Source organism: Nicotiana tabacum, chromosome 1 (assembly GCF_000715075.1).
Source record: "Nicotiana tabacum cultivar K326 chromosome 1, ASM71507v2, whole genome shotgun sequence".
NCBI lineage: Eukaryota > Viridiplantae > Streptophyta > Magnoliopsida > Solanales > Solanaceae > Nicotiana > Nicotiana tabacum.
Window position 1 is genome coordinate 43,908,504 of NC_134080.1, and position 11,004 is coordinate 43,919,507.

Sequence of the window (11,004 nt, forward strand, 5' to 3'; positions counted from 1 at the left end):
AATTATAACTTTTGGAATCAGATCTTTTTGGCCAAATTAAAACTTCTGCCCAGTTTCTTGGAGTTTGGGGAATTTTATTTTATTTTTGGATTTTTGCTTTGATGGGACTGAAGCTCAAAGTAAGGCTACCTACGTATCCTTGAAAGGAATTAGGTCGAACGTAGTTCCAACCACGAAGTTGTTGTTTTTTTCTTTTTCTTTCTTTTTCCTTTTTTTTCTTTTCTCCTTTTTTTTCTCTTCTCTTTTTCTTCTTTTTCTCTTTTTCTTTTTCTTTTCTATTCCTAACTCTACTTCTGATTCCAAAAGAAGGGTATGAAACAAAACAAATTAGGGCTCAATGGGGGTAGCAAAAGATAAAAGTGTTTGGGTAGCAGAATAAAATTACTTCATCATACCAAACTTTAAAAATGCCAAGTACAAATGTGCAATTGAAGATAAGCAGAATAACTATGCATAATATCTCTTGATGGCATCAACACAAACACAAAGTGCCAATGGGCAATACCTTTGTCCCAATGAATGACCCTTGCCACTTCGAAGCACACTTGACTCAACCTTATCTCGATGTGGAAGAATGCATTTCAGCACTGACCGATCTACCTCAAGGTACTTGAGAGACATTCCCTTGTTATATGCTCTCATCAACCTCTTGATTTTCTAGACTAACTGCCTTAGTTTCACTTAATTCAAGCTTCAGGTTATCTCAGAATGCGTGTTATTCCCTCAAATGCATTTTTTTATCATATTCAAAACTGTGTCATTGCTTCATGATTAGACCAACTTTCAAGACCAAGCTGAGAATTATGCATGCATGTCATGTCACTAGAGTTAGCATGAAAAGAACTATAAAAGGAAAAGTGACCTAAACAAAAACTGACTAGAACTAACAGAAAACAGGAGATTGCATTAGACAGATGGTGAAAAGAGTTTGAACAAAACAAGCAAAATAAACATGGGTTACAACCCTGAAATAATCCTAGATAACACTAGACAAGTTACTACCACTAAATGAACTAGGCAAAAGAAGAAGAAGAAGAAGAAGAAGAAGAAGAAGAAGAAGAAGAAGAAGAAGAAGAAGAAGAAGAAGAAGGGTTTGAGCCATAAGACAATATCCGGATTACAACCCTGAAATAACCCGGACAACAGAAATGACCACAAAATAAACCACCAAAACTCCTCCCTGGCTAGCCAAGAAAGGAGTGTCTTTCCAATTACCAAGCTCGACATCTTAGCCATTGGGTTGCACATCAAAATTACTGTGACCTTCACCAATTTCAATATCATTAACTTCAGTCAGCAAGTTCCCAAAAGGATTCTGATACTCCCTATCATCACGCATCCTCCCCACAAAGTGTGCATCATCATGGGCAGGTAAAGGATTCTGCGCTATGTTTTGGGTGTCACTGTCTTGGGCCACAATTACCCCTTCTTTAATCATTCTTTCTATCTCCCTTTGCAAAGCATGCCAATCTTCAATGCTATGCCCTTTGACATTAGAGTGGTACATGCACCGTACAATAGGATCAAAACCTTTTGCATATGGGTCCGGAGTATAGCCGAGGAGCGGCTCAATCAAGACAAACTGTTTTAACTTTTCAAACAAGCTTATGTAGGATTCTTCGATTGGCGTGAACTTTGCCTTTGTTCCCCTCTATGCCCCTATTTTCTAGGGTTGTTGGGTGCTCAAAAATTTTGTGAAGGCGAAAGAGTATTATGCGGTGTTGGTGCTCGCCATAAGGAGTGACCCAGTGGTTGAACAAATGGCTGGATGTTGTTCGGAGGATAATACTAAGGTGGATTATGTGGAGCTCGGGGATAGGTTTGGAGTTAGGGTCGGGGTCGAGTCTGAGTATATTGGTGAGGCGGACCCATTGGGCCATGTAATGATCCTGAGACAACCACGGCAACATCACCCTTTTTCTTCTGACCCGGCAAGCTTCGTGTGTCATTCTGAATTGCTTGTGTTGTGGATTTTAACGCAGAATAGCTCATGATCTTGCTTAACTTCAACCCATATTCTACCATTTCTCCTATTTTTACCACAACAATAAAAGGCTTACCCACAGTCTAGATCAAATGCCCAAAGTAAGTAGGCTCTTGAGCTTGAAGAAAGTACTCGACCATTTCATCTTCTCCCATCAGAGGATTGACTCGTGCGGCTTGATCTCACTATCTGAAACCATATTCCTTGAAACTTTCACTGGGTTTCTTATCTATCTTGGTCAAGTATAGGCGATCCGGGAAAATGTCTATGTTGTACTGAAAATGCCGAGCAAAGGCCTGAGCCAAATCATCCCATGTGTACCACCTGCTGGCGTCCTGGTGGGTGTACCATTCTAAAGCTTCCGCACTCAGACTATGGCTAAAGTACGCCATCATTAATTCATCTTTTACCCCAGCGCCTCTCATTTTACCATAATAACCTCTCAGATGAGCTACAGGATCCCCATGTCCGTCATACAAGTCAAACTTGGACATCTTGAACCCGGTAGGTAGTTGGACATCAGGGAACAAACACAAATCTTTATAAGCCACACTTACCTGGCTTCCCAACTCTTGCATATTTCTCAATGATTGCTCCAGACTCTTTACTTTCCTAAACATCTCCTCTTGCTCCGCGTTCTTGGGAGTTTCCCAATTTCAACCTGAGGCTCAAAGTGAGGAGTGTAGAAGTAAGGATCTAGGAACTTTGAAAGTGGGTTCCACGGCATAGTAGTGGGTATTTGGAGCTTGGAATGCGGGCTCACTAGAGGATCGGTGGAGGGTAGCTTGTGGAGGGGCTGAAAAAACATGAGTGGTCAAAGGAGCAGGATATGAGGTGCTTTTGGGCAGTGAAGTGTGAAAAGGTTGTAGGGAGATATCAGCACCAGTGGGAATCTGGATTTGTGACAATGGCGGAATGGTGACGAGGCTTTCAGTGTAGTTAGTAGGAAATAACGGTGGAGGACGCCCACTAATCCAGGCTTGGTACATTTCGGCCATTTGTCCTTTTAACTTTATGACCTCTTCTTTCAACTCAGATTTTGATTCAACAGTCTCCTTAGGCGGATCGATAACACCTGTGTCTAAGTCTTTGCTAGCCATGGCTAACTTGCTTTTTGACCTTGTGTGGTACAGATGACTCGCCAAAGTGCCAAAAACTAACCACCCTCTGTTATGATAACAATGAAATTAACAAAGGAGAGCAAAACAAAGTCAACATGTTAGCATCAGGGCATTTATCAGATAGAAATATCACATTGCGTGCAATGCCTCTAGCAATAATTAACGGTTCTAGAATGGCTTCGAGGGTCACAAGATTATTTGGCATCATCCCAATTTTGCTCTCCTGGCCCTTTTTCTCTTCTTTTCCACTTTTACGCTCCTTAATTTGCTCATTTCTTTCTGATTATCGCTCTTTCTATCCTCTAATTTCTCACATTTCACAACTTTTCTCTTTTTTTTTTCTTCCTTTTTTTAACTTTTAAAAATGATTTGCTCGAACTCTATATAGGTTGCCTACGTATCATGTTTCACATAAATCAGACCAAGCGTAGTTCTAAAAAAAGGATGGATAAAATAAACTAAAAATAAAAATCTTTTTGGATTTTGTTTTTTTGATTTTCACATATAGTATAGGAAATATTATAACAAAGGACTCGAGGAACTCAACTAGACTATAACAGACTCTAACACCATCTAAAAGACTCGATACTACTGTACAAGACTAGAAAATAAAAGACTAACATAAAAACAAACTCAAAATATAAAAAGTATCCTCAAGCAACTCATGAATGCAGTGGTCCTGACTGGATGGACATGGGGCATTTGTCATGCTCAAGCTTCGGAAAATGGATCCATACCTAAATGAGAAAAATAAGACCAAATAGAGTTAGTGACTCAAGACACTATGTGATGCCACAACACCTCCTATTAGACACATGCAAGACACAATTGGGCTATTTTTTTAAAATTAACCTACGTGGCCAAGAGTTGCTATTAGCGTAAACTCAACAAAGGTGACCTCAAAGACATGGAAATACCTCACTAAGGCTTATATGACTTCAAACTCCCAATAATTATGGCCCTAGAAATTACTTTGCAAAAATGACCCATTTTGCAAAAATGGCCGATGTGGCCAAAAGTAACTAAAGATGCAAACTCAAAAAGGACGGACCTTAAAGTAACATTACACCTAATTGTGGACTCAAGATTCTAAGACATGGTTCATTGAACCACTTTTACAAAAATGGCCCCATGTTGTAAGAACAGCCGATATGGCCCAAAAGTGGCTAGACATGCAAATTCAACATGAATGGACCTTAAAACTGAGAGGATACCTTGTTGTAGACTAAGGGCTCTAAGACATGGAATAACAAACTTCTTTGAGAAAATAGCCCTATTTTACAAAAACGGCTAATGTGGCCAGAAGTGGCTAGACATGCAAGATTTGGCTAAGACCCCGCGAAGACAAGAACCTAACTAGGAAGATCGGACCCTATGTGGGTTGCCTACGTATCTCGCCCCGAAAGACGAGAATCAGGTATGCGTAGTTCGGGAAGATTGGATATGGGAGAAAATTTAAAAAATACTGATTTGGAGAAAACATATTTTTGTTCTTTTTTGAAAAAATCTGAAACATGTAAAATCTTTTGGATTATTTATTTATTTTCTTTTGTAATTTTTGGCTTTTCTTTTCTTTCTTGAAAAAGTTGTAAAAGAAAAAAAATAACTATGTTCTACTTGCTTTATTTTATCTCGCCCTCTTTTATCTCATTGGTCCGCCAAATGACCCACTTACCCTAAAAGAATGCAACATTTAGCATATAGGAATGATCAAATGACTTTTTGGGCTATGGGCCTGTTTTGACATAGTTTGGATAGGCCTTCTACAAAGGGACACGGTGCCTAGGACCGAGCCCTACTAAGTGTAAATGACATGATGCAAATAAGCATGACCTAGAGGCTGACCTAAGTTTGGGGTTCACTAGACAAGGCAATTCGGGGCGGCACATGGTCGATGGTGGCTGCTCTAACTATCCGCCCACTCCACTCTCCCATGCCACCCCCTAAAGACACGAGTGACTCACAAAAGACCGTGTACGCTCAAACGTACTCCGGAATACTTGTTGCAGAAAGAAGACTCATGGTTATGCAAATGGTGACAGTTATAAAGCGATAAACAAATAACCAATGAAACAAGAAATAAAACAAACAAAGAAAATAAAGAGAACAAAACCTCAATCGAATATCCTAAAAGCCAACAAGATCAAGTATTAGCTCGAACCTGCAAGTCCCCAGCAGAGTCGCCAGAGCTGTCACGCCCCTTTTTTAACTCACTAACCCTCTTAAAATTAATAAAAGATTTTTTTATGAAGCTCAAAAGGGTTTTCAATTAGAAAGTGACAAAAATTTGTGTTCAAAAGGATTAACTCAGAGTCGTCACCTGACATTTGATTTCGGTGTGTCAAGTCACCGTTTTTCTAAAAATTTCCTTTTAAAATACTTTGGACTCCAAAACTAAGTCTACACCAGAGATTTTGGTAAGGGGACTCATTTGACTCGGGGAGAAGATGTTAGGCATTCTCTGAGTCCCGTAACTAGTACGGTTGCGTGCTCGATCTAGTTGGCTTTTAAAATATTCAAATTGAGGTAAAAATAAACGCAGACAAGAAAAATAAACACACAAGAGGCCCGAGGTCGTCCCCAACTAATAAAAGAAAATGAAAATAAAAATACTACGAGTTCTACTTTCGACCTCCAAATACAAATATTTCGGGGCATACATTGCCTCAAGCCTATATATATATATCATATCTACAGGGCATTCCCCGGATAATAAACTAAAGGAAATGACCTCTCGCCTCGAATAAAATAAAAGAAGCGACCTACGATTTGCCTACCCGAGTGTGATCGGCCTAAATATAATGCTAGCGGACCCAATTAAAGGTAAAACAATAAGATTGCCTCAAGCCTATATATATATATCATATCTACAGGGCATTCCCCGGATAATAAACTAAAGGAAATGACCTCTCGCCTCGAATAAAATAAAAGAAGCGACCTACGATTTGCCTACCCGAGTGTGATCGGCCTAAATATAATGCTAGCGGACCCAATTAAAGGTAAAACAATAAGATTGCCTCAAGCCTAAACCCGCATGTCTAACGTTAATTTAATGTATTGACCCAAACACATTTGATCAACCCCCACGATTCGAAATAATTCACTGTTTGCCATTTCCATTCAACTTGGTTCTTTCAGGTCTTCATTTTTATTGAACATATCTTATAAGACAAATTCAAAGAAAACAAATTAAACAAAATAACAATGAAACTAACCAAGGTTAAACAAAGCATAAGCAAATTCAAATATGTTGAAACGAAGAAGAATATCTATTGATTAATAAGAGGGATGAAAAGAGATGGACCTGAAAAATGATCTTGCAATTAATAAAGTTTTGGCAGTTCACGGATAAATACCGCAACTACGAATGGAGTTCAAAACTGCAAATCTAGCTCTAACCAAACCAACGGACCACACCTTGGATGGAAACTCCAACAATCGAACACCTGTTTCAGCTCAACTTCATTTCGGAAACCAACACTAAAAGAACAACCTAAATTTTCATTATGTATTTCGCATATAAAGCTAGACTCAACTAAAAATCAGAAATTGAAAAGTCAGAATCTTAAAACCAAAACCATGTTTTTCTTTGATTTTTTTTATGTTTGTCCGTTCCCTGCCTTTGTTTTTAGCTGTTGTACGTGTGTGTGTGGTCGGCCGGATTCCGGCCAGTTATGATGATGAGGGAGCAGCGATAATTGGCTGGTCGGCGATAGTGAGAGGGGGCTGCTGGTGGCGAGTTCTAGCGAGTGAAGGGGATGATAGAGGCGGCCGATTTTTGGTATTTTTTGAGAAGGGGTGATGGCTGGTTGTTGAAGATTGTTGTCAGACATCTGGAGAGCTTGGTGGCGCGGCAGCATGGCTGGTGAGGAGATGGCAGTAGAGTAGGTCTTAGGTTTCTAGGGTTCCTCTCCCTTGGTTGAAGAAGAAGAGGGGACGAATGGGGTGTGGTCTTAGGGTGTTGAAGATGGAGATGGGGGGAGGGAGCGGCGGCGGCGGCTCCATATCTCTAGGGTTTAGGGGTTCTAGGGTTAGGTTAGGTGCTAGAGTTTTGGTGTGAAGAAGATGATCTGAGGGGTGTGTCGTTCAGGTCTGAAGAAGAGAAGAAAAGTTTAGGTTTTTTTATCTCCTTAAGGGAAATGGGGTATGGGTTAACAAGATTTGGGCTTAGATGGCTTTGGGTTTTGGGTTGGGTCTACGTATTATTGGATTAAAATTGAGTTAAAAATTAAAATTCATAAACTATAGACCCAAATCCAATTCTTTTTGTACAATAGTATAAAGCACCTATAAAAATGTAAAATCACTCCTAATTAATTAAAATACACTATAAAAGATAAACCTAAAATGAAACTGTTTTTGGTATTTTTTCAAGATTATGTAAAAATAAAAATTCTAGTAAAATAGTATGACTAAAAAACATTAATGAAACTATTTTTTGTAATTTTTATTTTTTGTGATAAAATAAAGTAAAAGAGTCAAAACTAGTTAAAATAGCGATATTAAACCTAAACTAACTATTTAAATGTTAAAATGTGTAAAATCTCGAGGAGGGTCAAAAATTACATGGCTACAGCTGCCCCTCTTTGACGGGAAACACGAAGAGTTTTCAGACAAAGAATGACGACACAGATTTTTTGACCTGACCCTTATTTAGAGAGACCAAAAACTAAAAGAAAGGAGAATGCGACCGAGCCCTGGTATCTGAGCTGCCTACATATCCTTGGCTATAAAGGAATCAGGCTACGTGTAGTTCAGAGGTGAGTGAATAGTGATGGAGTATACCGAGGTGGAGAGCCGATTGAGGTGTCGTTCCATCGAGGTTCTGGTCCGCGGTCCTGTTATCACATCAAAATAAAAAAAAGACTAACTAAGCTTGTCAGCTATGAGTTACAAGATTCCTATCTATAAGTCTTCTGAAGCTTGATCTTGAGTTTTGAATGGTTCTTCATGCAGACTTCAGATTTGAACCTTGACGCTTGCTAGCTGCAGGTGCTGATTCATTCTTCCACAACTTCTTCGGATCAAGACCGGACATGTAGTGCTCGTGACTCAGTCATGTCTTGAGAAATTCATATCTTATCTCCGCTTCTGCATTTCGGATACTTTTTTCCTTCTTTTATTCTGGATTGAGACTACTTCTATTGGTCATCTCGGATTGTCGACTCGCATTCTTGCCGCGAGCTTCTAGTTCTTCTAACTTGAATTGAATTTTAGAATGATTTCCCTCGTTCTCCAGGTGGGCGCCTGCTACCGACTTGAAACTTGAAATGACTCTGAAATGAACTCTGACCCCTTTATCTGAGCTGACACACCCCTTTTATATGCCTCACTATCCCCTCTTAAATAAATAAAAGTGATTTTTGAAGCATGAAAGGGTTTTCAAATTCGAAAGTGATAAAAATTTTGTGTTCAAAAGGATTCTTCAGAGTTGCCACCTGACATTGGTTTCGATGTGCCAGGTCACCGATTTTTAAAAACGATTTTTCGTTTTAAAACACTTTGGACTCCAAAACTATGTCTGCACCTGAGATTTGGGTAAGGGGGTCCATTAGACTCGGGGAGAAGGTGTTAGGCATTCCCCGAGTTCTGTGAAAGTCACAGTTGCATACATGATCAAGTTGGCTTTTAAAATATTCAGATTGAGGTAAAACACACAAAAAGAAAATAAACAATCAAAAAAGGCTCGAGGTCGTCCCTACATAATAAAATAAAATAAAAATAATATAAGAATAAAAGTACTATGAGTTCTACTTTCGGCCTCCAATTACAGAATACTACGGGGCATTCCTCGAAATAAAATATATACAAATCCTTTGGGGCATTCCCCGGATGAATTTAACTAAAAGAAGTGACCTCTCGCCTCAAATAAAAATGAAATAAAGAAAAACTAAGATTTGACTACCCTAGTGTGGTCGGCCTAAGCATGCTCCTAGCGAACAATGTAATAAAAATAAAGTAAATAAAGTAAAGTAACAGACTCATTTCCGGCACAATTTCTTTTGGCTGTCTTATAATTTCCAAACCCCGGCCCCAAACCAATTTTAAACCAATGACTCCACAAATCTAAGTTGCATGATTCCTTAATGCCTCATTCTTTCAATTCAAATCAAAATAGCCTACTTCTCCGTAATTAATCAACAAACCAAGTCGATAAGAAACTAATATAAAACATCAAATACACGCAATTGGGTAAACTAACATCAAATGGAATTTCATTCTATTCAAAACACATAAGGAGGAATAGTGAAGATTAATTAAAAAAATAATGTTAAGAAATGGACCTCAATGAATACAAGATCTCCAATGCTAGCCAACTAACCAGAAAAAATGGACATCAATCGGAAATAAACTGATAGGAGCTAAACCTAGACCTCGAACAGGTCACCTGTAGATCGGATCGGCATTGCCGGCACTGGCATGGAGGAGTCCAAAAAATAGAGAAAAACGCAGCCAAGAACAGAAACAAAAGACACTGTGCCATCAGATTCGCGATAGAGAAGAGAGCGAGAACTAAAATTCAGAGTATCGAAGAATTGCTATAGATGAAAGTGAAACTTTGCATAGTGAGTTGACTGGTTAACTTCTATCAATAACACACATTCTTTAAGAGAGATTGCCACAATGATGAAAAGATGAACCAACATGATTACAATTCTTTGATATTCATTCCCTGCCCTCTTAAGCTTTCACATATTATTGATGGTGGGCTGTTGGCTGTTAGAACCAGCGGTGATGGTGGGCTACTGAGGAGATTTGGGTTCTTGGTATGAAGAAGATGAATAAGAAAAGGGTCGTTGGTTGGTGTTGTTGTGCTTGTTGATGGCGGCAGGTTGGTGCGTGGTGTGAGCGGTGGTGTAGGGTTCTCCTTCGCTGCTATGTATCATTGGTTTTTTCTCCAGAAATTAGGGTTGGTCATTGTCGATGGCTGCTGGATTTCTTGGGTCTGTCCATGATGAAGAGGGGCTTGTTTGGGTGACGGCTGGGGGGTTGTTCTAGGTTTAGGGATCTTTTTTGTTCAAGAAGTATATGCTTAAGGTATGTCCTTAGGTTAGAAGAAGAAGGCTTTTTCTAGAAGGGTCTCTAGAGTTAGGGAAGGGTTAGTGGGTATTGGGCTTGATGGGTTAATCCGAAAATTGGGCTTAAAAATAGATTGTTTTAGCCCAAATTTTATTCTTTATCATTGAATAAGATTAAAAATACTACCCCATTGACTAATTAATCCTAATTAAGTAGAAATAACTATTAAAATAAAACTAACCATTAAAACAAACCTATTTTGGTATTTTTTCAAATATCATACTAAAAAGATAAAAATGGAATTAGATTAAAATCATTGCAAAATTAAATAATATTCCTACCAAACTGCTAATATTCTTGAAAACATAGTGGAATTATTTTTGTATTTTTAAATTTTATGAAAGGTAGATAAACTAAAAGTAACAAGATAAAATATCAATTACCTAAATAAAAGAAAATATTTTTGTAATTTTTATTTTTGTGACAAAATAAAGTAAAAGAGTCAAAACTAGTTGAAATAGCGATATTAGGCCTAAACTAAATATTTAAATGCTAAAATATGTAAAATTTTGGGGAGGGTAAAAAATTACATGTCTACAGGGAACACGTGATAGACATGCCGGAAACGGTAATGCCTAAAGCCAAGGCTCCTTTGCCAAGACCTCCTCCACCTTACCCTCAAAGACTGCAAAGCAGAAGAATGAAAACCAGTTCAAGAAGTTTATTGATATGATGAAAATTTTGTCGATCAATGTGCCCTTGGTGGAAGCTCTTGAGCAAATGCTGGGATATGTCAAGTTTATGAAAGACTTGGTAACTAAAAAGAGATCTATGGATTGTGAGACCATCAAAATGACTCATCAAGTGAGTTTCATTATG